The sequence below is a fragment of the Ananas comosus genome, unplaced genomic scaffold, assembly GCF_001540865.1.
Source record: "Ananas comosus cultivar F153 unplaced genomic scaffold, ASM154086v1, whole genome shotgun sequence".
Lineage (NCBI taxonomy): Eukaryota > Viridiplantae > Streptophyta > Magnoliopsida > Poales > Bromeliaceae > Ananas > Ananas comosus.
In genome coordinates this window covers 1-26,981 of record NW_017890787.1, presented here as the reverse complement: position 1 = coordinate 26,981, position 26,981 = coordinate 1, and the positions used below count along the sequence as shown (strand labels likewise).

Genomic DNA, 26,981 nt, shown 5'->3' with positions numbered 1-26,981 from the left:
TAAACCTTCATACATGATTTTCAATCTTTTTCATAATGAAAATACATCAAGTACTCTCCAAAACCTCACCCTATACAACATCTACTCTCAAAATATAAAGACAGGGTGGAGCTAATGCAAGTAGAAAGTAAGCTACCAACTGATACTGCTTGGGCGCCAAGCCCTTGCCGCGATCCTCCCGCTCGGTCGGGACACTCGAACTAGCGCCTGCAACAACGGGTGTGAGAACTACGAATAGTTCCCAGTGGGTTCGGCCGCCGACTCCATCGATCTACCCACTAGGTCGAAGCAGGCATAGAGAGATATATATGCAATATATATATAAAGCTAAACTAACAAAAGCAGGTATGATAACTGAGCAAGTAAAGAACGTAAGCAAGTAGGTAAAATCATGAATATCTAGCTATACCTCAATCTGATATCATGCATGCATGAACGATAATAAAGCTATGTGATAAGCTGCTATGAACAACAACAACAATTAAGCTAATATGAACAACCATAGGGAAGCTACTATAAACAACAAGTAATGAGTGTGACTCAATAAGTTACCCAATCTCATGATGAACTCGAAGTTCACAAGCATAACTCACGTGTAAGTCTCATAGGGAAAGTCTCACTAAACTACTCTCGAGACCGCCTGCGGACAGCATACAGACCGTCCAGACAGCACACTGACTGTCCCTCTAGTGACCAACCTCTGGAGTGCACAGCTTGGGGGGAGCGACCCCTCCAAGCGCAGACAGGCTATGTGAGCACGATCAACTCACGACCAACAGCATTCTACCCTCTGAGGGTAATCTCATTTTAGAATCATGGTGTTTTAATACTCAATCTCATAGTGTTTCAGCTACACTAGGGTTCTCATGTCATAAGCTATCAACAATCATATGCCACTCGTCATAATTTTCTATGTTAGGTGCCACTTGCCATTTTGACTCATTATCAACACTAGTTACATCATACTAGTTCTTTAGCAACATAAACATTAATCATCTCATATAGGGTCTAGGTTTTCATCATATAGTTTTCATGCATACTAGATCATGGATCAATCAACTAAACATATAGCTACTAGCATGCAAATGTAAACAACAACAATCATCTACTAGCCCTATATGCACATGAATAAGATGCAATTAGATCAACATTAAACTTGGACATAGAACGTAGCCCCGCGGCTTTGGGAAGGTTACCACCCACCTTGTGGTAGTGCCGAAAAACTATGAAACTCGGCGTCGCGGTCCTTGTGCGCCGCTTCAACACCTTGGGTCAAAACGAACCCTAAAGCGACCAAATCGGCGATAACTCCGCACTCGCTCGTCGGATCGACGAACCGTCTTCGCCTACGCGTTCGGAAACATAACAATTAGGTTTTCGACCCATCAAAATAGATCAAAATCCTATATTCCCAAAAACCCCAAAATCCAACCCTAGGTTTAGCACCCAAGGGAAACCATTAGTTTCTAGCTTCATTGTGAGCTAGATCCATGTCCTCTAAACTCATTAGGTTCCATTTGAACCAATAAAACCAACAAAAACTCCCAAAATCCTAGAATCTCACAATTAGGGTTGAGGCTTACTTCCAGGGTTTGCTCGAAAGCAAGCCCTAGCTTGAGGAAAAGGAGGGAGAGAAGCTTCTACTTCTCCTCCTTGATCTCCTCCTTCCCTTCATTCTTCTCTTCTTCTTCTTCTTCTTTCTCTCATTCTTCTCCTTCTTTTCTTCTCTTTTCGGTTAGAGAGAGAGAGAGAGCTAAGTGAGAGGGAGAGAGAGTGGCTAAGAGTGAGAGAGGCTGAGAGAGAGAGAGGTATGTTAGCCCTCTATTGTAACAAAATCCCAAAAAGCCCCTCTAAAATCTAATTTTCCAAACAGACCCACTGTTTCGGGTCCCTTGTACCGGTACAAGGCCTGGCAGACAGCCCAACCCGAGAGCTCGGTTTCTCGGTTTCGCAGGGCTTGTACCGGTACAAGACCCCCTTGTACCGGTACAAGGTCTGGCAGCTTCCAACCCGAGAGCTGCGATGGTTGTACCGGTACAACCATCACACTTGTACCGGTATAACAGCTCCAGAATGCTGTTTTCACCTCTTTTCGGCTTTACCTCGCGCCGATCGATGCCAAAACCATTCCAACACCTTCAAAACTCTTTTTAGCTCTTCCAAACTTGTTAGAATACCGAATGGAACTTGTCCAAACCGTTCAATTGCCCACTTTGGTCCATTTGGCCAAAGTTAGCCAAATTCCATCGAGATTCAATATCTCACACTCATTCTATCGAACAAAGAGTAAAAGCTAATTATATTGTTCAATTATGCCCCGAGAGTTGTAATTTCGAACGAATCGATGTCAACGTTCACACGAACCAAAACTGGAGCAACATTAGGCTGCTCAGTTGCGCCCTAACAGTATAACTTTGCAATGAGTACTTTTTCTCAATTTATCGAACAAAGAGTAAAACCTAATTATATTGTTCTATTATGCCCCGAGAGAGTAAATTTGGAACGAATCGATGTCAACGTTCACAAGAACCAAAATCGGAACAATATTAGACTACTCAGTTGCGCCCTAACAGTATAACGTTGCAACGAGTACTTTTTCTCATTCTATCGAACAAAGAGTAAAAGCTAATTATATTGTTCTATTATGCCCCGAGAGTGTAAATTTGGAACGAATCGATGTCAACGCTCACAATAACCAAAATCGGAACAACATTAGACTACTCAGTTGTGCCCTAACAGTATAACTTTGCAACGAGTACTTTTTCTTATTCTATCGAACAAAGAGTAAAATCTAATTATATTGTTCTATTATGTCCCAAGAGTGTAAATTTGGAACGAATCGATGTCAACCTTCAAAAGAACCAAAATCGGAACAACATTAGACTACTCAGTTGCGCCCTAACAGTATAGCTTTGCAACGAGTACTTTTTCTCATTCTATCGAACAAAGAGTTAAAAGCTAATTATATTGTTCTATTATGCCCCGAGAGTTATAATTTCGAGCAAATCGATGTCAACGTTCACAAGAACCAAAACCGGAACAATATTAGGCTACTCAGTTGCGTTCTAACAGTATAACTTTGTAATGAGTACTTTTTCTTATTCTATCGAACAAAGAGTAAAACCTTGGGTCGAGTTGAGATTCCATGTCAGAGACATGATGCTGTTGAGATATTTGTACCCTGGACTATAGCTAGCATGCCATTATGCTCTTTCGTACATGCTTGCGGGGGTCGCGCCCCACAAGCCCCGCGTTCCGGAGTGGCTGGAGTTGAGATCCATGTCAGGGACATGATGTTGTTGTAAGATTGGTACTGTGGACTACGGCTTGCATGCCATTGTGCGCGTTTGCACACACTTGCGGGGTCGCTCCCCCCCAAGCTAGCACTCCCGAACAGCTTAGCGACAGATGCTCGCAATGTACGAAGTGAGCGCCGAAATGGAATGCCGTGGGGGAGGCTCATTCCTAGAGTAGGGATGTTGACTACCACGGGGCCATTAGGCACGGCGCGGCTTGAACTTACCTTGTGTAAGTTCGTTGGAAATTGGGTTATGTCAAGTACTTTAACCTCAGCTGGACACAGTAGTAAAGTTACTATATGTCTTGGGTTAAGCGAACTTATTGAGGAGCAGATTAGAAAGTTGACATCTAAAGTGAGCTTAATGCTGAATAACATAGAAGTTGACATCATGATTGGTTAGCGACATAAAGAATGTTTCATTCTTACTAATGTAGAAAGCAATTGCATGATATTATCTGTAATTCCGGTAATAATGAATTATCTTGCTTGCAATTTGGTATATGTGTGGTTAAATCGTCAAGTAATATGATTGATAGAATTCATCGGGATAATTGATACCTGCAGTCTATCGATATTTATTGATTGTTAAGCAAATAGCATGAGTAGTTTACTTTTACATTTGCTTATTGCTTTTACTTGCTTACTTATTCCTATCTATTCATGCCACAGTTGACCTAGTGGTGTACTTCGCCACTGTCGGCGGCTTACCCACTGGGAACTATTGTTTAATAGTTCTCACGCCCTCTTTGTTGTTGTTTTTACAGAGCCTTCCACAGCGGGAAAGGTTAGGGTTCCTGGCGAGGCGTCAGCGGCTAGCTAGAGCCTTTTTGGACGTGTATTAGATCACCTTCAGCAGTTTATATAGTTTAGTACAGAGATGTATAAGAAGTTTTTGTAAAAGTATACTTTGTTCTTATTTCCTGTATTAAGGTTTGGATTGTATGAGTTAAACTTAAAAGTCGTGCTCTGATTACCTGATTAGAATTATATGCTTTTACTATGGTTTGTAGACGCCTTGTGTATACTCGAGTTGTGGTATATACGGCGGGTCTGTGCACGCAACCGGATATGCTTCCGCTGGTACCCGGGCGTGACAGATTATAGTAGTATCAGAGCCTAGGGTTGAGTCTTAGTGGACCTAGTAAACCTTAGGGCAGTTGAACGATCAGGATTAGGAACGTGAGGGACGGGGTCTTTTGCGACTATGTTGAGCGAAAGAATTATGATTGGGTTATACTTATAACTCCAAAATTGTTGGAGTTCGATTGAAATGAATAAGCTCTATGTCCTTCCAAAATCACGTTGGCGGCCGACAATGTGATATTGGGGAATAGTGGGCGGTCATTTCATTACTTTCGCATGATTGGGATTTTACAATTTTAAGTGGGGCTACGATAGCATGGGTTGTTTTAACCTGTACCTATTTTGTTGTTGCAGCTTGCAATGCCAAAGATGCACCCTACGGCAACTGATGCAACTCAGCCAAAAAGACATGAACCTTCTGAATCTAACGAGGTTTAGGAATTAAAAGAGCAGCTGGCTACTCTAGTTGGAGTGGTGGAGCGACAAGCGAATGTGACGCTACTTCAAGCCGAGGCTTTGCGCTGACAGGATGAAGGAATCAGACGGTTGGAGAACCTGTTGATTCAACAGACGGCTGATCTCAAGAAATTCCACGAGGTTTCGGATCGTACTTTGACCGTAAGAAAAGGTGTGGAATGCACTGAAAGAGCCAAAGAGGCTACCAAGGGCGATCAATTACATGTCGGAGAATCATCAAGAAAATTAAAGAAGAATCAACCTTGGAAACGTGGTTCTTTTTCTAAGCAAAGAAGATTGAGGAGACGATTACCTCGGCCATGTGTAATTTGTGGAGGTCCGCATGTTCCCCCAAAGTGTCCTCAGCGAAAAGGAAAGTGTTTTGTATGTGGTCAGGAAGGCCATTTTCGCTCTGAGTGCCCAAGAAATAACATGTTGACTAAGGTATCTGCACCGGCTTTGTTGCAAAAAGTACCCAGTGGAGGTACGCCGACGGAATCATAGAGTCAGATACGACGGCATAGATAACTACTGCAGGTAGTACTTTATGCAATGTTCCTATGATTCGATATGATCATAATGATTGCTTTAGTTGCATCTATGATTGGCTGTTGGCCGAGTCGATTAGCATCAATTCCATCCTTAATGCATGTGGGATTGATTGAACAGAATGGTTTGGATTGAATTTTTGTTGGGAGATACTTTATACCATGGTTTGTGCGAACTAAATTGAGTCGCCTTGAAACTTTGAACATTATGCAATGCTTCTTGAAGGGTTTAGCCTCGCTGACTGCGAGAATGGTCATGTTTTTTACCTAAAGTAGGTAATTATAATAAGGCTGGAGCCTTATTGGCTGATACTGTTAAATTGTAAGAACCCTCAAAGTGACGGGTAGTTCTTGAATAGTGGTTGTGCTATTCCTAAACAAGTCACAAATTATGAACTTGATGATTAGAGAATGTTTTATGCCTAGTGCTTCATTTTGGTGAAGTAATTTCACTTGTGGTGAGATTAGATGAGCTATTCGACTATGTGTCGAATATCGTGATTTTAATTGAAACACAATTAGTGGTTGGATTAAGTCAAGATCTGATGATCTTTTGATCAGCCTTTAGTATTGGATGCATGCTGATAGAAAAAGGTTATGAAGGATTTGTTCAGTTGTCTTTCCTGCGAACTCTTCAAGGCAGATAATGATGGACCGGGAAGATGAATTAAAATTAAGATGAGACTTTCCTAATGGAACTAAGCATTTTGAAATATTGAGAAAGGGATTACCCAGCTACTTATTTCTTTCTCTTCTGATTCCAGTTGTGTATAATTGGAACTAAGCTTCAGGGAACAAATTGCATGAGGTTAGTCTTTGGGAGTTAATATTTTGACTGATAGTTATATCAGGATAAATCTCATACAGTCGAGAGCAAATGATGATGCTCTAATTGTGGGTTAACGAAAGGTATTGTTTAGATTTCTCCCCTACTTATGGAAAAATATATAGAGTAACAGCAATAGAGAACTTATGGGTGAAGTATAAATTGATTCCCCTCTATTGCCTAAATTGGATTTGAGACAATGAATACTTTGAGCCTCACACTCTCAGAACAGTATCAAAGAAGTATATCTAAATTGATCTACTTATAGGATCAAATAGGGATGTTACAAGTGATTTTGGCAGAAGTAAAGCTCCAACTCGAGCTTGCTTAGAATTGAATGGAAATCGAAGTTGGAGATGTGAGGAAAATTTTTCCAGTGATGAAATAGTCATGATTTACTTTATGATTGGTGTAAAGGAAAGCAGTAAAGCTGTAGAGACAGCATTAATGGAATTTGTCTGAACATAAGTATTGACGTGGAGCAGCATCCATTAATGTGAATTGGGATTCTCGCCTAGTGGCAGAATGAAATATGATACTAAGATATTGGGATATAATGCTGAATAGTTAATCAGGAATCCACCTTTAATGGAGTGATGGATAATCAATTTCAATTTGCTATTGAAAGGGGACTACCAGGAATAACTAGTTCGTTATCAAGCTAGTTATAATTGAGGAATATAGTAACTACAAGATGTATGAGAAAGTTATGACTGCTGGATAATGCAAAGTAAGCATTGGTATTTGATCACCTTGTAAAACACAAGTGGTACATCAGAGGTAAACTAGGAAGCCTAATAAGGAATGGTTACGCTCTAATTATATAATCAAGACGGGACAAGTTGGGCTTCAGCCTCAACCTATTTGAGAAAATAGGAAATGAATTCATCTTGGAATAGAATTGCACTGGGAGTGCAATCTTTTTTAAGAGTTTTAACTTTTGAGAATCAGTGGATGATTGAACAATATATAATAATTCTTTGAAACTCAAGATGGGTACCAAGTGTAACTACTAAGCACTATTGAAAATGGTACCCTTGGAATTCTTCTTATCGAATGAATGATTAAACCCCTGCAGATGAGCATGATGAGAAGGGTTGGATTTTACCCTTGAATTATTGAAAAAGTTGAAATGGAATTTCATCCATTAAAATCATGGATTCTATGGATGAAAGAAAAGCTTTTTATTGCGAGACAGTGATATGAACTCATGAACAGCGATGGAATGGATTTTCCATCCTTTTTAGATGATTTCAAATGAAGATTCAGTTCTAGTTTCGCGGACAAAATTTCTATTTAGGAGGGGTGAATGTAATATACTGAATCTGGGCCTATTGACAAGTTCAAGGGTTGGAATGACTTTTGGAACTGATCTACGACGTTTGATAGACCTTAGAAAGGTTTTGATACGTTACTGAAGTAAGAAAGTAACTGGAATTGGAAAATTGCATCGTAAATGCATTATCAATTGCAATGCTTCGAAATTGGTCAATTGCGAAGTTCGAATGCGGGAAATGGTAAGTGGAACTACCCTACATATTCTAAAGGGCTTAGACAAGTTTTTGGATAAGTTAGAGAGTGATTGGAGGGTTAAAAGCAAGAAAATGCATTGAATGGACGAAATCAGTATTTTTTCTGCTTGCTGTACCGGTACAACCATCACCTTATACCGGTACAGACTGGCAGAAACGTGGCAGCAAGGGTCTTTTGGTCATTTCACCTCTTGTTCTTATCTATTTCAGTCCAGCATGACCAGGGATGCTTGCTGGAGTGTGCTAGAGCTCAGAGGAAGGGTTTTGCACCTTCCCCACTTTCTCTCTCCAGGGTTTCTCTCTCTTCGAGTAGAAATCGTCGATTTGCGCCTATTTCTCGCCATTCGTTGCGTTAGCTGGTTTGTGGACTTTGGAGCAGCTACGAGTGGGTGGAAAGGACTCGCATGGGAGGTATTTTCGCAGCTCCAACTCTCACGGAAGCTGAATTGAAGTCTAGTGAGTTAAACAAGCTGGTTTCTATCTCTAGTTTGAGATTAGTGATAGTTTTTGATGTTGGTTTGATGTTGGTTCTCGATTCTTGCTACCAGCTGGTTTAAGATGGTTTAAAGCAACAATTGAGGAGTGGTTTTGCTGTAATTCTTCATCCCAAAGTCAGAGTTAAAGCCTTCGAGGTAATTAATGAGTTTTTTTTTCTCTATTTCGATGATATTAGTGAAGTCATGATGCGATTTTGGGATGTTTGCTCACAGCAGATTTCCAAATTAATTTGAGCTGAATTTGTGACCTTGGGGACTAGTTTAGAAGGTGTTTCAACTTGGGGTAAGTTGAAATTTCAGTTAGAAATTGGATTAAGTAAGATTCTGACAATATTACCTTGTATACAACTATTTTGATGTCGTTTTGACGAATGTTTGCAGCGAGGCTGTGATTGACTGTCAGATTATCTCTGGCTGATATGTGAGAGCAATTAGAGGCTTAACTTGAGGTACTAAACTAGCTCATCGGTTCCCGACATTCATGCAGTGCTATTTAGTTTTCTAAATTCATTGTTCACAAGGCATTTTCTAAGGGATCCACCTATCCCTAGGTCCATCGACCTCTAGTGTTATTTACACTACATTAATGCCACTCGTTATCATTTAACATTTGGATGCCACTCGTGTTCTTTAACACTAACCACTATTTTCTATGTCATCAATACCCCCATCGGGTTCATCTCTTTTCTTTCGCACCATAGGATTCACGCCTCGACCCAATCCTCACCTATCTAAATTACCAAGCGTTCCAAGTACACTAGGTTATCAATTAGAAAGCATAAGCAATGGAGTTACTATGCAATCCTACAATGCAACATGTAGAGATGAGATTAAATGCAATCTAAGACATAGAAAGGAGTTCGAAAGTTTCGGATGACACCCCCCACTTTTAATCGATGTAGAGGCTTGGAAAAATCCTTCTCGGCGAGCTCTACGAAAAGGCTTCAGCCTTCCTCGCCCGAATCAACACTAGCCCGGCCTGATTTTGCCGAGAACTTCACGTCGGTTCGCCGAATGCCGAAATCAACTTCGCCCCCGCGTTTTGGGACCTATCAATAGGGTTTCCAAGGCTTCAAATGAGATCAATCTCATACTTTTACAAAAACCCCATTTTGGAGCCCTAGGTTTGCACCTATAGCAAACCACCTAATAAATCCCTAGATTCTTGGGATTGATCTATTTAGAAGCTTGCTTAGGGTCCATTTCACCCATCCCAAAGCATAAAAACCCAAAACCCTAAATTCTAGGAGCTAGGGTTTGTAGCTTATCTCTTGAGCTACACCAATGGGAAGAGGAGAGGGAGAGGAAGATGCTCCTAGCTTCCTTCTTCGTCTCCTCCTTCTTCTTCTTCTTCTCCTCCTTCTTCTTCTTCTCTTTCTTCTTCTCCTTCTTTGTTATCTCTAGAGAGAGAGAGGGAGCAAGAGAGAAATGAGAGAGAGAGAATGAAATGAGAGAGTGTGAGGGAGAGAGAGGGCTCAGCCCACTCAAATAAAGGCCATTTTGCATAAAAGCCCCTCAACTTTCCATCTATTGCACAGCCCTTACTGGGCAGTTTTCGCGCGGAGGGACCGGTCTCCCCGACCTGGGACGGGTCCCCGAGAGCTTCCCTAGGGCGCACGCGTTCGGGAACCGGTCTCTCCCCGGGAGACCGGTCCTTGCCTGAGAGACCGGTCCCCGAGAGCTCGATTTTTCGGACTTAGCCAATTTTTGGCATCTCTCGCTCGGACCGCGTTCGGGAACCGGTCCCTCCCTACCAGGGACCGGTTGCATCATGCAACCCCGCTACAACCAGCCAGTGGAACCGGTCTCTCACCTGCAGAGACCGGTCCCCGAGAGCAACATCAGCCCAATGACGCAGTTTGCCTCATTTGCTCTCGCGGACTCAACTTCAAAGCACTTTTTGTATTTGGGACATTCTCAACTCCCACAAAGGGTATACTTTCGACAATTAGTCGATCCTGGATGAAGTACAATTTTCGTATTTCGAGAATTCACTTCCTTACACAATGAGTACTTTTTCTAATTCTATCGAACAGAGAGCCAAGTAGTACTAGCAAATGGCTAGTGATGATTCTCGGATAGGAAATGAGGCTCGTGGTAGAGATGAAGTGGTGAAAGGACTCTCGAGACAGTGAACTAGAGATTGCGAGAGTTGAGCCACGAAGTTGAGAATGCGTTCCGGTAGATCGGACAGTGAAAGTAGAATCACTGTTGAGAGAGTAGCCGTGTAGTTGCCGAACGCGGGCCTGTTGACCTAGTAGCCCCTCGAGTTGAGGTGGGCGAGTCGTGCTCGTGTAGTCGGCGTGCATAGGCAAGTTGCCTGATGCTAGACTTCGTGTGAGACGCTGTAGAAGGGCGTGGAACGCTCAAGCGTAGCTACTCGTGAAGTGCGGTTTCGATTCAGCCGAGAGTGAGTTTGTAGTAGCACTTCAGCCTTGCTAAGTGTGAAGCGGGACATGGATCACTCGTGGGGCAGGTGGCTTGCACTAGATGCTCAGAAGCCGATAGACTATGTAGCTCGGTAGAGCATGTCGTGTAGGGCGACGTTGGCAGGTAGTGCTTGGGGACGACCCGTGCCTGGACCATTTGTGGACTGTAGAGCCTAGGCCCATTGGGCAGGCGCAATCAGCTGTGAGTGACAGCAGCCCGATACCTACAGGTAGGGCAGAGAGTTGGTCAGGACGGTAGTCCGAGCTTGGACCCGAGTACGCGGAATGCCGCATGTTAGATCATGAGATCGAGGATACACAGAGTGTGTAGTGACCCAACCCGAGGACTTGATGTGGTTTGGGGTTTTGGTTGCTCCTGTTTGGAGTGTGTGCGAATTTTCAAGTGAGAATTTCGTCCGAAAATGAGGATTGGGTCTACGATGCGAGCGAGAGATGCTATGCGTAGTTGTGACAGGTTTAGGCTGTAGGCCTACGTAGTATTTACGACCGTTGGTCCACCTGTGAAAGCCGACGTGATCGGTTTAGCCGATAACTCTGTGGAGGGGTTGGAGTAAGGAAGTGAATTCTCGAAAAACGAGAGTTGGACTTCGCTCAGGATCGACTAATTGTTGAGTGGGAGCGCTTCGGAAAGGCCGAAGAGGTCAAATGCACCAAAAGTGCATTGTACCCTTTGTTACTCGACAATGGAATTGGGGTATGAATTGGAGTTGGAATTATTTGAGTTTCGAGGACGAAACTCTTATTAAGGAGGGGAGGATGTAAGGTACCGGACTTCTAAAACTATGAAGTTACAGTGTACATTTAAATGGCTCCGGTGAGATTGCTGTGGAATGTAACATACCGGATTTTAAATATAAAAGTGAAAATAAATAAAAATAGTATGAGATACTATTATTGGATTTAGAGAAGTGAAATATAGGTTTGGGAATAACCTGTGCTGAAATCAGAACGAAACAGAAGATTTAGAATTTTCTGTGTGAAACGGGACAGATAAATTAATAGAAAATGCACAGTGTCAGAAAATTATGAAAACTGGAGGATATGTGAGAAATATTTTTATGAGACTAGATTTAAAGTTTCATTTCATTCTAACACTCAGAAGGTAGGAAATAAAATCGAACTGCTATCTGCTAAAGATTACAGCTTGACACAGCTTTCGGTGACCAAACGGAGTCGAAACTGAGAACTTAAGATATATTCTTGCTCAGTACGTTAAACTGAGCCTGCCTGTCAAATTTGAGCGCAAACGAACGTTTAGAAGAGCTCCGACTGTTCCGAACTGCTAAACTGCAAGTTGTAATAGGTGTGAAGGGGGTTTTGTGCAATTGTTACAGCCCCTACTAGTGGCCTAGCAGCATGCGCATGCACACACACCCGCACACTTCTTCTCCCTCTCCTTCACACTTGCAACCAAAGGAAGAAAACCCTATCTTTCTCTCTCTTAAAGGTGGGAAAAAGGAGAAGGATTGGTGGAGAACGAAGCTTGGAGGAAAAGTCCATCTTCTTCATCTTCCTCACTGGACCATTAGAGCAAGCTTTGAGGTAAGCTTCTTGGAGCATCCATGGTAGAACTCTAGAATATGGATTTTGATCTCTATAAATGGTATTTTTGGAATCCGAGGATGCTAAATAGATGATTATTGCTTAAATCATGGATAAATTTAGTGATTTCTTGCAATAGTTGTAAGCTAGGGCTCCAATGGCATTTTTGCTAGTAGAAGAGTTTGATCTAAATTAACCCTTCGTAAACCTAATTGCTAGGTAAACGAATGCGTTGGCGAAGTCGGTTCGGCGATTCGCCGAGCCGTTGTGAAGATATTAAAGAAATGGACGTTTGGGCTTCGTTTCCGCCTGGAGGGCCGAGGCGACGTTCAAAAATCGTGGAAACGGATTTGGAGCACCGTAGCAAGAAACCAAAGACCTTTAATTTCCGGATCGCGGATCGGGGGTCGTTCGGGGGTCGCGCACGCATTGGGTCGAGCCGAGCAGCGTGCGCCTTGGGAGACCGATTGCGAGTGACTACAAGCAATCGGAACGCGATAACAGGTAGGTTGTGCTTACCGAAGCGACTTGGTCGCCCTGCATGTCAAAACGGAATGTGAATCCTTACTGATGCATAAATGTATTGCATATGAACATGTTAGCATTATAGATTCATGTTGACATGTAGGAAAGCATGCTAGAGAACATGAGCATATAAATGAATGTTAGTCATATGAGTTATGAGAAATTGTTAAATGTATATATACATGTTAGCATTATGTAAATGCATGCTAGTTGGTAGTTCCATGTTAATGCATCGGAATTATATGCTAGGTGATGACATGATATAAAGATGCTAAGTAAAGTATTCGATTTCATGTTAATATGTTTGTTGAGTGAAATAAAATGCATAAGTGCATTATGTGGATACATGTTAGATGGTATGGCATATTAACAATATGAAAGTACATGCTAGTAAGATAATGCAAATGATATGTATGTGTGCATTGGAATATGATGCTAGGAGAGGCATGATAACATAGTAAGCATAATGTAAAGAATGCATGTCAATGACATAAATGCAAGATGATGCATGTAGTTGATGCAAATATATGTATGTGAACTGTAGAATACTCGACATGACAAATAGGATGTCAAGTAGATCGAGTGGCATTAACTTAGTATTAATAAACATAGGTAGGACATAGATGACATTGAACCTAGTATTGTTGAACCTAGGATAAATAACGAGTGTCATCTAACCTAGTGTTAAAAAACATAAGTTGAGTATAAACTTAGAGTCGGAATCTAGGTGTATGGCATCTCACCTAGTGTTAAAGAATATAGGTTGAGTATGAACCTAGAGTTAAAGTAAACCTAGGTTGTGAAATTGAGGCATTAGACCTAGAGTTAGTTGGACCTAGGGTGGAAGGTACAGTGGACCTAGATAGGTCGACAGCATAGGGTTGGATATGGACCTTTGACTTGTGAAGTGGATTCCGGAATCCCGAGACTTGTGAACTCAATAGTTCTTGGACCGCGGGTGTATGTGGCATGTTCCTCTCCCACCGGAAAAACTTTGAGGATTGTGACTGAGCAAGAACAGAGAGCGTTAGGGTGTATGCGGCATGTTCCTCTCCCTATTGGGGATCTTAGCTATGGGTGTATGCGGCATGTTCCTCTCCCACTGGCGGATCCCTGACTACGGTACACGGACCATTGGGCGATGTGGTTCTTGGCTTGCAGGTTGAGGTGCATGTGACAGGGTCCTTCACCTCGAGCCGGGCAGAGCGCGGATTATCCGCAGTTGATTGACTCCAGGCCGAGTCGGGTGGTTAGCTGGAATAAGGTAGATAGAACCTTGAGTGCTAGTGGTAAATGTGTAAACCTAGGGTAATAGAAACCTTAGAGTTAGATGACATGAGCTAAGATTAGCAAGATTGATTGTAGAATCAATAATTCTACTAGTTGTTGCATATATTCATGTTGTATATATTCCTATTGCATAGAGCATGGCATCATTGCAGTTGTGAGGCAAAGCAAGGTAAAGTTAGTTGCATGTTTATGATATATATATATATATCTGTTTGTTTATTGGACTAACTTGTATTTGCCTCCCTTAGACCTGTTGGTCGAGTTCCTCCCTTGGGTGGCCGTACCCACTGGGAACCATGGAGTTGGTTCTCACCCCACGTTATTTTGGGGTGTTTTAGGTTCGCACATGAGCGGTGCGGCAGCGCGAGGCAAGGGCGTAGCTCCATAGATAGCGCCCTACCCGAGAGACCAGAGATAGCGGTACCCCGAGTTGGCATATCCTAGGGGTATAAGAGGAAAAGAACACAACGTATCAAATTTGTAATATTAATTGTAATAACTTAATTGCATTTGGAGGTTGAATGTAATGTAAAATGAATCTCATGTGAATGCATGTAATAACATAGGATGTGTTATGTTGTTGATACCTTTCCATTTGTAATCTATGATTGAATACTGTTCCTGGTTGGAACCATTTGTATTGTTTTGATTGCGACGCCTAGTATGTACAGGGGAAACTCTGTCCATTCGGCGGTCTGTCAGCGGCGCCGCGACCCGGCCAAATAGGCAGGTGGTCGCGGGGCGTGACACGAGGAAGGTAGAGGCAATTGAGAATTGGCCACGCCCGACGAACGTTGCTGAGGTCCGAAGCTTCGTGGGCCTAGCAGGTTATTATCGACGGTTTGTGGAAGGGTTCTCGAAGATCGTGACTCCACTCACCCGTCTGACGCAGAAGGGCACCAGATTCATTTGGAGCGACGAGTGTGACCGAAGTTTTAAAGAGTTAAAAGAAAGATTAACTTCGACTCCGGTACTCGCCTTACCGGTGTAGGGTGAAGATTATGTAGTTTATAGCGACGCGCCCTTTCTAGGCTTGGGGTGTGTGCTGATGCAAGGCTGGAGGGTGATTGCTTATGTATCCCGTCAGTTGAAAAGCTATGAGAAGAACTACCACATTCATGATTTGGAATTGGCGGCGGTGATCTTTACTTTGAAGCTTTGGAGACACTATCTATATGGTGCTCATTGCGAGATCTACACCGACCATAAAAGTTTGAAGTATTTATTTATCCAGAAGAAGCTGAACATGCGACAGCGGCGGTGGTTGGAATTATTGAAAGACTATGATGTTGATATTCTTTACCACCCCGGGAAAGCGAACGTAGTCGCAGACGCACTTAGTCGGAAGTCGGTGGAGAACCTAGTCTTATGGGTTACAAATCAGACGCCCCTGTGGTTACAAATAGGGAAAATGGATCTTGAGGTGGTGGCTCCAGAAATTCCGGCTAGGTTGATGGCGTTGGTGGTCCAACCGACCTTATTGGAGAGGATCAAGAATCTGCAATCTGCGGACCCGATTCTCCAGAAGGTGCGGCACAATGTTGAGAGTGGCCATGGTGGAGATTTTAGCATGGATGCTAGTGGTGCACTTCGGTTTCGAAACCGGTGGTGTGTGCCAAACGACGAAAATCTGCGGACTCGATTCTCAGTTATCATACCTGCTTTCTGCCAGTTTAGGTTTACATATATATTGCATACATATATATATATATATCTCTATGCCTGCTTCGACCTAGTGGGTAGATCGGTGGAGTCGGCGGCCGAACCCACTAGGAACTATTCGTAGTTCTCACACCCGTTGTTGCAGGTGCTAGTTCGAGTGCCCCGACCGAGCGAGAGGATCGCGGTAAGGGCTTGGCGCCCTAGCTGTATCAATTGATAGCTTACCTTCTACTTGATATTTTGAGAGTAGATGTTGTATAGGGTGAGGTTTTGGAGAGTACTTGATGTATTTACATTTTGGAAAAGATTGAAAAACGATGTATGAAGTTTAATGCAAGTTGTATTTAAATGTTTCTAGTTTCATGGTTCAAATAGTTAAGTTTCTCTCTTTTGAATACTTGTATGCTTTTACTAGTATCGCTTGCTCTCGATGGTTTTAACACTTTTTGTGTTATCGTTGTTTGATTGTGTATGAAATCAAGTTGTTTTTCCTGGGGACTTGTTGTACACAATCTCGTTGGTTAGCCTTGGGCGGATAGGGGAGACTCTGTCCGTTCGGCCTCACGCCGCCGCCCTCGAACCGGACCAAATAGGTACCGTTTTCGGGTCGTGCGGTCGGGGCGTGACAAGCATTGTAGTTCATGAAACATACATGTTTACTTATTGTTCGTAGTTCTTTTATATTGCTCTTATTGCTTATTACATATATCCGTTCTTACCTCTTTCTTGACTTTGGGCCTAGTGGAGCATGATACTAAAGACAGTAATTGCCCACTAGGAACTATATTTTATAGTTCTCACGCCTCTTTTTCTTGGTTTACTTTTTAGAGCCTTCGACATCGGCGGAGGCACGGGATCGCGTCAAGGGAGTCGCGTAGGTTCGATAGCGGGGCGGGCTTTGCTCTTAGGTGGTCTTTTCTCCCTTTTGTTTTGTTTGGGAGAGAGAGTTTTGTACCATGTATAGAGACCACCTGTGATGTATTTATACTCTGTTCTTTTGGGACTTTTGGGTTGTATAACTTCATGTTTTATTTAGAGGATTTGTAGCTGTATTACCTTCTTCGTCATAGCATCTAGTTTACTTATACTCTGATACCTCTAGATGTCTCCTTTCTATTGCTTTACTTATTGCTTTTGTTTAGACGCCTTATATGTTTTAGACATATGGCGGGTCTGGACACGTGCCGGGCGGGCTTCCGTTGTGACCCGAGGCGTGACAATATATTCATAACCAATACAAATTTCCATTTAAACGAACAAGAATTGAAACATCTTAAATCAGTTCTATTGTCACGCCCCGAGACCGCTACCAATTTGGTCCGGCCCCGGGCGCGTCGAACAGACGCCGAACGGACAGGACCTCCCCTGTCCGCCCAAGGCTAACCAACAGATCATGTATAAGAATTTACCCAGGAATCAATTCATAAATACACGATCAAGAAGCACCACCAGTGCAACAACCAAGAGCAAGATACAAGTATGGAAACATATACAAGTACATAAGAGAGAAGATGTTATCTATTACATTCATTTGGCTCAATACATTTAAGTACGTCTTTTACATTCCTCCAAAAATATAAATACAAGCATTCAAACCTCACCCTATACATCATCTACTCTCAAATATAAATAAGGGTAGAGCTAACACAAAAGGGTAGGTGGCTAATGTAACTAAGACGCCGGGCCCTTACCGCGATCCTCACGCTCGCCCGGGAAGCTCGAACTCGGACCTGTAAAGAGTGGGATGAGAACTAACTTCCTTAGTTTCCAGTGGGTTCGGCCGCTGACTCCGCCGGTGTAAGGTATCGAAAATTCGACGAAAACGGCTAACTTTGGCTCAATGGACCAAAGTGAGCAATCGAATGTTTGGACAAGTTCTACTCGGTATTTCAGCATGTTTGGAAGAGTAAAAATGAGTTCCAAAAGTGTTGGAATAGTTTTAGCGTTGTTGGACGCGAAAAGAAATCGAAACAGATCGAAAAACAGCATTCTGGCGCTGTTGTAACGGTACAAGGTTGATGCTGTACCGGTACAACCATCGCGGAACAGTGCCTGATGGCTGTACCGGTACAAGGGCCTTGTACCGGTACAAAACCCGCGCGACCGAGCAACCCGAGCCTCGGGTTTGCTCTCTGTTTCGCTGTTACGCAGGGCTTGTACCGGTACAAGACCCCGTGTACCGGTACAAGGACGCGGCAGTAGTGGGTTAAGTTGCAAAATCTGTTAAAAGGAGGGCTTTTTAGCATATTGTTACAATAGAGGACTTATTCCTCTCACTCTCAGCTCTCTCCTCTCTCACTCTCACAGCCTCTCTCTCTCTCTCTAGCTCCCTCTCTCTCTCCAACCGGTTGAAGAAGAAAAGAGAAGAGAAGAAGAAAAGAGAAGAGAAGAAGAAAAGAGAAGGAAGAAAAGGAAGAGAAGATCAAGGAGAAGAAGATAAAGCTCCTTTCTCTCCTCTCTATCAAGCTTGGGCCTTCTTTGGAGCAAACCTAAGGTAAGCTCTAACCCTAGTTTTTGAATTTCTAGGGTTTAGGGGTTTTTTTGTTGGTTTTAATGGTTCAAATGGAACCTAATAAGCTTAGAGAACATGGATCTAGCTCACAATGAGGCTAGAAATCATGGATTCCCATGTGTGCTAAACCTAGGGTTAGATTTCGGGTTTTCGAAAATATAAGGGTTTGATCTCTTTTGAGGGGTTGGAAACCTAATTTCTATGCTTCCGAACGCGTAGGGAAAGACGGTTCGACGATACGAAAACTGAGCGCGAAGATATCGCCAAATTGAGTGCTCTAGGTTTGAGTTTTGCTCGACGAGTTCAAGCGGCGTAAGAGAACGCGTTTTCTAGCTTTCGGTGCTACCAAAGGTGGGTGGTGACCATCCCGAACCAATCGGGCTACCTTTTATGTTTAAGTTCCTAAAATTGATCTAAAGCATATTGTGCATGTTCATATAGGGTTAGAGATGGTTGATAATTGCTATGTTTGCATGCTAGTAGAAATGTTGCTTGATTGGTGGTTCATAATCTAGTATGCTTGACAAATGATATGATGAAAAGTTTAACCCTATATGAGACGATTAATGTTAATGTCGCTAAAGAACTAGTATGATGAAACTAGTGTTGATAATGAGTCTAAATGACGAGTGACATATAATTTAGAAAACAATGACAAGTGGCATATAGTGATAGAAAACTATGATGAGTGGCAATTCATATGTGTCAACCTATGATATGGAAACCTTAGTGTAGTGAAACACTATGTGATTGGGTACAAGAACATTGATTCCAAGATGAGATTGCCCTTTTGAGGGTAGGTTACTGTTGTTCGTGAGTTGATTATACTCACATAGTCTGTCTGCGCTTGGTTTGGGGTCGCTCCCCACAAGCTGTGCACTCCGGAGGTTGGTCACTCGAGGGACAGTCAGTGTGCTGTCTGGGCGGTCTGTGAGCTGCCCGTAGGCGGTCTCGGGATAGTTGAGAGAGACTACTCCCCTGTGAGACTTACACGTGAGATATGTTGTGAACCCCGTGTTCATGTGAGATTTGGTCTCCCATTGAGTCATACTCATTATTTGTTGTTCATAATAGCTTGTTGCTTATAGTAGTCACCCACGTAGCTTGTTGTAGATGTTTATAGTAAGTTACTACTCAGCTTTACTTATTGCTCATACATCATGTTTTCAGATTGAGGCACATTTAGCTATTTAGTTTCCTACCTGCTTCGTTACTGCTTGATATATATATTGCATATATCTATCTGTGCCTGCTTGAGACCTAGTGGGTAGATCGGCGGAGTCGGCGGCCGAACCCACTGGGAACTATTCGTAGTTCTCACCCCCCGTGTGGTTTTGGGGGTACAGGTACACATGACAGCGGGCCTACATCGATGGATCGCGGTAAGGGCAAAGTGCCCTAGCTTTTGGTAGATAGCTTACTTTACCTACTTGCATTAGCTCTACCCTGTACCTATGCTTTTACATTTTGAGAGTAGATGTTGTATAGGGTGAGGTTTTGGAGAGATTATGATGTATTTACATTTTGGAAAAAGAATGCAAGTTGTATCAATGTCTAAAGTTAAAATGATATAAAAAGAGATTAAATGTTTCAATTATGTCTCTATTAGTTAAGTTTCTCTCTTTTGTATACTTGTATGCCATTTACTTGTATCGCTTGCTCTTTGTTGATATATAGCACTGGTTGTGCTCTCGATTATTGTTTTGTGATTGTGTATGAATTTAAGTTGTATTCCTGGGGACTTGTTGTACACAATCTCGTTGTTGCTTAGCCTAGGGCGGGCAGGGGAGACTCTGCCCGTTCGGCGGTCACGCACGCCGCCCTCGAATCGGACCAAATCGGTACCGTTTCGGGTGGTGCGGTCGTGGGGCGTGACAGCCGGTCTCCCCACTAGGTCCAAGTAGGCACAGGTAGATAAACAGGTAGATAGATATGGAAAGCTGTAGAAACAGATAGGAAACTACTCTACTATGCCCGAATCATAAACATATGAATGCATGTACAAAGAAATGGTAAGCGACTAACCCGTCAACATGTCCAAAACGTAAAGCTATGCACTTATTCATCTATCTCATTTACTTATTTCTTAATCTCGTGGCTTCTCTGAAAGCTTGCCTACTGCTCACTAGCCATCTCGAAGGTAGGGAGGGTCAACTCGCACTACGAACCGAGACCGTCTGCCGGGACCCAAAATAGGCAATCCCTTGGGACCCAAAATAGGCAATCCCACGTGACCAACTCCGGAGCGCACTACTTGTGTGGGGCTTCCATCACAAGATTTAAAAACAGACCGTGAGCATGATCCAATCCTCGTCTCGAGAATACCCTATCCTCTAGGGTTACAATCATCATATAGTCCATAGGTTTCACATACACTACGACTCATATGTGTCATTTGTTCTTTTGCTTACTATCAACTAAATGCCACTCGTTCATTTGTTTAATATCAAACCGACCATTGAGTCCATCTCTTTCTCTGTACTATAGGATTCACAAGTCTCGACCCAATCCTTATCAATCCACTATATCAAGTATCCAGTACATGCTACGATATCATCAAGAAAAGCATAAGGAAAGGCAATGCACAATCATCCTATAATGCAATAACACAAGATGCAAGAATCAAAATGTATTAAGACATAGAAGGGGGCCCAGTTGATTCGGGATAGTCACCACCCACCTCTTGGTGATGCCGCGACGGTAGAAAACTCGACGCTGCAGTCTTTGCACGTCGCTTCAACTCCCCGGGGCGAAGCGAGCCCTCAAGTACCCGATTCGGCGATTTCTCCGCACCCGCTCGTCGGATCGAGAAACCGACTTCGCCGACGCGTTCCGGGACCTAACAATTAGGTTTGTGACCTATTAAATTAGATCAAAACCCTAGTTTTTCAAAATCCCAGTTTCGTGCCCTAGAATGGCAATGGGGAAGAAATCCGTGATGCGAGCTTCGATTTCGAGCTCGAACCATCTATTTATCTCCAATAGGTTCCATTCGAACCATTTCTAAGCAATAAAAACCCAATCTCAAGCAATCCACCATGGATGGGTTTGAGGTTTACCTCTAAACCAAGCTCCAAGCTTGCTCTAGCTTGAAGGAGAGAGGGAAGAAGACCTTATTCTTCTTCTTCTTTTTGGACTTTTCCTTCCACTTCTTCTTCTTTTCCTTCCTTTCTTTCTTCTCCTTCTTCTTCTCCTTCTTTTCTTTCTAGAGAGAGAGAGAGAAAGAGTGTGAGATGGAGAGAGAGCAAATGAGAAGGGGAGAGGGGTCCCCAGCCTCTAATAAAGGCCATTTTGCAATTAGCCCCCTCAACTTTTCATCTTTAGAATCAGCCCTCTCTGGGCATTTTCGCAGTGAGGGACCGGTCCCAGCTCGGGGAGACCGGTCCCCGAAAGCTGCAATTCCGAGCAAAGGGGATTTCGCGTTTGGGAACCGGTTCTTGCTTGAGAGACCGGTCCCCGGGAGACCGGTCCTTGTCCGAGAGACCGGTTCCCGAAAGTTGGATTCTCGGGACTTAGCCAAATTTCGGCTATTCTCGTTGGGCTGACGTTCGGGAACCGGTCCCTCACCATCAGGGACCGGTCTCATCAGAGACCCCCACAGCCCAGCCTAATGGGACCGGTCCCTCCCTGCCAGGGACCGGTCCCCGAGAGCAATTCTGCTCCAGTGCAAATTTTGCACTGGTGCTCCCGCGGACCCTTCCTTAATGCACTTTATGCATTATAGCCAACTTCGGACTTTCCGAAGCCTACACGCTCGACAAATAGTCGATTCCAAACCGAAGTCTAATCCTCGGATTTCGAGGATTCACTTCCTTACATCTATAATACCCTAAGAGTGTACATTCGCAACGAATACGTTTTCGCAATCAGACGAGCCAATATTGGGACCTCATAATACTATTCTACTATGCCTAAGTGTGTATTTTCATAACCAAAGCAAGTTCGCATTCGAACGAATAGTACTTGAAACCTCGGGCGGTTCAATTGTGCCGTAAGAGTGTACATTCGCAATGAATGCGTTTTCACAATCAAACGAGCCAATATTGGGACCTCATGATACTATTCAATTATGCCCTAAGTGTGTATATTCATAACCAATGCTGATTTAGATTCAAACGGACAAAAATTGAAACCTCGTGGCGCGCTGGACAATTGTGCCCTAAGTGTGTACATTTGCAACAAATACATTTTTGAAATCAGACAAGCCAATTATTGGACCTTATGAGACTATTCTACTATGCCCTAAGTGTTTGTATATTCATAACAAAAATAAGTTCCCATTCAAACGAACAAGAATTGAAACCACGTGTGGCGGTTCTATTGAGCCTTAAGAGTGTACATTCCCAACGAATACCTTTTTGCAATCAGTCGAGCCAATATTAGGACATCATGAGACTACTCTACTACGCCTTACGTGTGTATATTCAAAACCAATACAAATTTCCATCTAAACGAACAAGAATTGAAACCACCTAAATCAGTTCTATTTTGCCCTAAGACTGTTCATTCGCAACGAATACATTTTCGCAATCAGACCAGCCAATATTAGGACCTCATGAGACTATTTTACAATGCCCTAAGTGTGTATATTCATAATCAGTACAAGTTTCCATTCAAACCAACAAGAATTGAAACCTCGTGGGGCGGTGCAATTGTACTACGGATTCAATTTTTAAACTGTTTGAATGCGCATTGTGCAATTTCACGGGATTTATCTAAATTTTAAAATTAAAAGTTAAAATTTCAAAGTTCAAATTTTAAATTTTAATGAAATTTAAATTTAAATTTTAAAATTTTGAAATTTAAAATTTTAAAATAAAAAGTTTTAATTTTTAAATGTTAAATTTTAAATTTAGAATTTTAAATTTAAAATTAAAAAATAAATTTAAAATTTAAAGTTCAAATCTCAAATTTAAAGTTCAAATTTGAAATTTGAACTATGAGATTTGAAATTTGAAATTTAAAATTTAAAATTTAAAATTTAAAATTTAAAACTTAAAAGTAAAAATTTAAAATTTAAAGTTTGAAATTTGAAATCTCAAATTTAAAATTTAAAATTTAAAATTTAAAATTTGAAATTTGAAATTTGAAATTTGAAAATTAAAATGTGAAATTTAAAATTGAAAATTGAAAATTTGAAGTTTAAAATTAGATATTTGAAATTTCAAACTTAAAATTTGAATTTTGAAAACTAAAATTTAAAATCAAATTTGAAATTCTAAATTTAAAATTTGATATTTGAAATTTAAAAATTAAATTTGAAAATAAAAAATTAGAATTAAAAATTAATATTATAAATTAAAAATTTGAAAATTTGAAAATTATTATTTGTAAACTAAAATTTAAAATTTGATATTCAAAAATTAAATTTTGAATTTTTAAAATTAAAAAATTTAAATTTAAATTTGTCATTTGAATTTTGAAATTATAAAATTTAATTTTTGATATTTCTAATTTAAATTCAAATTCTAAATTCAAATTAAAAATTTGAATATAAATTAAATTATAAAATTTAAAATTTAAAATTTAAAATTTAAAATTTGAAATTTATGTTGAAATTGAAAATTTCATGTTGAAATTTAAAAGTTAGAACTTGATGTATGTTTGCCAAAAAATGGTGGAATTCTTTTCCTTTGGTTAGAGTAGATTATAATTTTACTCCATTTTTTGGAGTGTAGTTAAACTATACTCCAAAAATTACCGTATTTTTTTTTCTCCCAAGCGTTTAATAGGATAAATTTTCTACCGCTATAGCATAGTTTAACTATGCTACATTTTTTAGGGTATCCAAACGGAGCCTAAGAGTGTACATTCGCAACGAATACTTTTTCGCAGTTAGACGAGCCAATATTGGAGCTAATGAGACTATTCTACTATGCCCTAAGTGTGTATATTCATAACAAACACAAGTTCCCATTCAAACGAACAAAAATTGAAACCACGTGTGGCGGTTCTATTGAGCCCTAGTACATTCACAACAAATAGGTTTTTGCAATCAGTCAATCCAATATTGGGATATTATGAGACTATTCTATATGTTTTCACATGCCTAATTTTCTTGTCCAATGGTAGATAATTTCATCTAATAACAAATGATTTATACATTCATATTTACCGCATACAACCGACCATTATATACATGCATCAATAATAATATCATACTTTACCTTTTGATGTGGAAGTAATCTAATCACTTCGGTAAAACACAACCCACTTCACAACGCTTTCGATTGCTTGTAAACACTTGCAATCAGACTCCCGCAGCCAACGTCGTTCGGTTTGGCTCGTTACTCAAAATTGGTCACCGAACGCCCGTCGATTTCCAAGTTAAAGTTGTCGGGGGATCTCCTCTAACCTTCAATTAGAGAACTAGAGAATTAATTTGGTTCAAAACCTTAAAACCTCAAAACCTCTAATTCTAACCCTAGATTTTTATTTTTCCAAAAATACCCCAAAATTTATAGAGAATATATACAATACATAATTTGAGAGTTGTAAAATAGCTTGGGAAGGAGCCACGTTGCCAACTAAGGTATGGGCCGATAGGGGCTTGCCGTGTGTCCTAAAAAATTTTGGATGCACCCATTGCAACATAAATCGACTCTAAATATTGATGATCAAACATAAGTTTTTATAGAATAATACATTATTTAAATATTTTATATTATATATTTTATTTTATTTTATTTTATAATATTAATTATTAAATATTTTATTAATTATTTAATATTCTGTATAGTGTATGAAGTATTGGCGTGCACAAATGCAAGCAACGATTTCTCCTCTTTCTTGGAAGTATGAGTGCACCCTATTAAATATTTTCTACACCAGGTATATATTTGTATATAGATCACATGCTTAAAATTTTTTGATAGAGATTTTAAAATTTAATCACACATAATTTAAATTATTAGATTTTGTAGATTAGATATATTTAATTAAATTTTGATATTAAAATATTAGTCATATAATATAAGCTGCGGTGTGTAGAATATTAATAATACAAGGTGTTGTAATATTTTCTTCTCTCTCTAATAAATTTTAATAAGGCAAAAACACCCTCACATATTATTCAATTTGAAATAAGTTTTCAAACTTTAAATTTTTGGTTAAAAAATTTATAGAATAGCTATCAAAACTACTAATTTGATCGAATTTTTAAATAAATTTATTAGAATAATTTAACTCTACAAATATTAAAAAATTGAAAAAATATTAATAGATTGTTTTAGTAATGTATGTAAGACTACTTTATAAATTTTTTGTATTTTTTTTAGTTATAATTTTTTCAATCTTAAAGCTTTAATTATAATATATATTTAATTGATTGAAATACTACCTATCCGCTAGAATTATTGATTAAACTAGTAGAGAATCATCTAGGGAATTCAAAATTTCCAATATTAAAGGATTTAGCAAAAAGCCCAACCTTTAATCCGACTAACCCATCAGATCCACGAGCGCACCAAGCCTCATCTCGCGCACGAGCTCGATTTATCGTTCTATACGCGTTCCTGAGCTCAAACTTCACCAAAACCCCAAGTTTGGAAAAAATCTAGAAAGAGAAATCTAGAGAGATCGTGGGGGAAAGGGAGAGCTCGGTTCCCTCTCTCTCTCTCTCTCTACGCATGTGTGTGCATGTGTGTGTTCGAACAAGGAGAAAGAGGAGAGGGTCCCTTATAAAACCCTCACTTAAAATTACCAAAATACCCCTCAAACTAGGGTTTCTATGAGCGAAGGGTCCTGAGCTTGGCTCCAGAGTCCAAAACTCGTAGCCTGTTTTTCGCACAGCACAATCAAGATCCCGACCTTAGCCCATGGTCCGGAAACCGAAGGTCCAAGACCTAAAAATCGACATTTTCAAAAATTCTCGTTTTAGCTCCTTGAGCATCAAATTTGCTTCTAATCATTCCAAAACCCTCAAACTCATTTTTAAGCATATTTAAATTACTTCTCCATTGTATTTTGTCCACTTGGCCCACCACACTTCAGCCAATGCGGTCACAGTTCGGTATAACGCACTGGGGATTCGGTATGTTACACCACAAACCCCATATTTGATTATTTAATAGTTCCAATCACATTGCTTAAATGTCCAGTATAACGCAGAAGTCTTCCTAGGACCTGAAATGAGTCTCTTCTGCATGTGTATTCTATTTCAACATGAAGCATTAAGCAAGAAAAACATGTACAACTTTTCAACTCTTAGCTAGTCACATAGAAAATAAAATGACAGCCCCAAAATCAAGGACTCAGCTGATACGATAGAATAAGATGGCAAAGTAAATATGTAGTTACTGGAAACTCATACTCCTAAAATGATTTGTTTTCTTCTGGAATCATACATCAATTAACACCAATGAACAACAAATTATATGTAGATACAGTATGTAGAGGCGGCTAGACACCCATCGGTGCATTTGCTAAGCACACAGTTGTTACTCTATGATTCAGTTTCTCCTATTTAATATCCAACTCATCTGTGACTTTGGAACCATCATATGTAGAAAGAAAAAACGAGTTTTGATTCTTCTGCAGAAACCTGAAAAATCAAAAGCGAAAACGAGAAACAAGCTTACACTTCCTCAGTAACAAAAACAAAGGCACTGAAATAGCAAAGACTGTAACATCATTACTAATGGCGCGTAAGAAGAACAGGTTTAACCAGTAAATGTGCCAAGACTGTTTCAGAGCTTATTCAGCGTAATCTATGCAATAAAAAGGCAGAATATATATATATATATATATATATATATA

The 26,981-nt window shown here is 40.7% G+C and overlaps 1 long non-coding RNA gene across 1 annotated transcript; it reads right to left on the bottom strand.

Moving 5' to 3' along the window:
* Nucleotides 1-25,857, bottom strand: LOC109704239. Its single transcript, XR_002214251.1, has 3 exons — nt 25,654-25,857; nt 24,392-24,579; nt 1-207 (listed from the first exon to the last, which is right to left on the bottom strand). It is a non-coding gene; the product is annotated as an uncharacterized LOC109704239 (long non-coding RNA).
* Nucleotides 25,858-26,981: the final 1,124 nt, after the last annotated feature.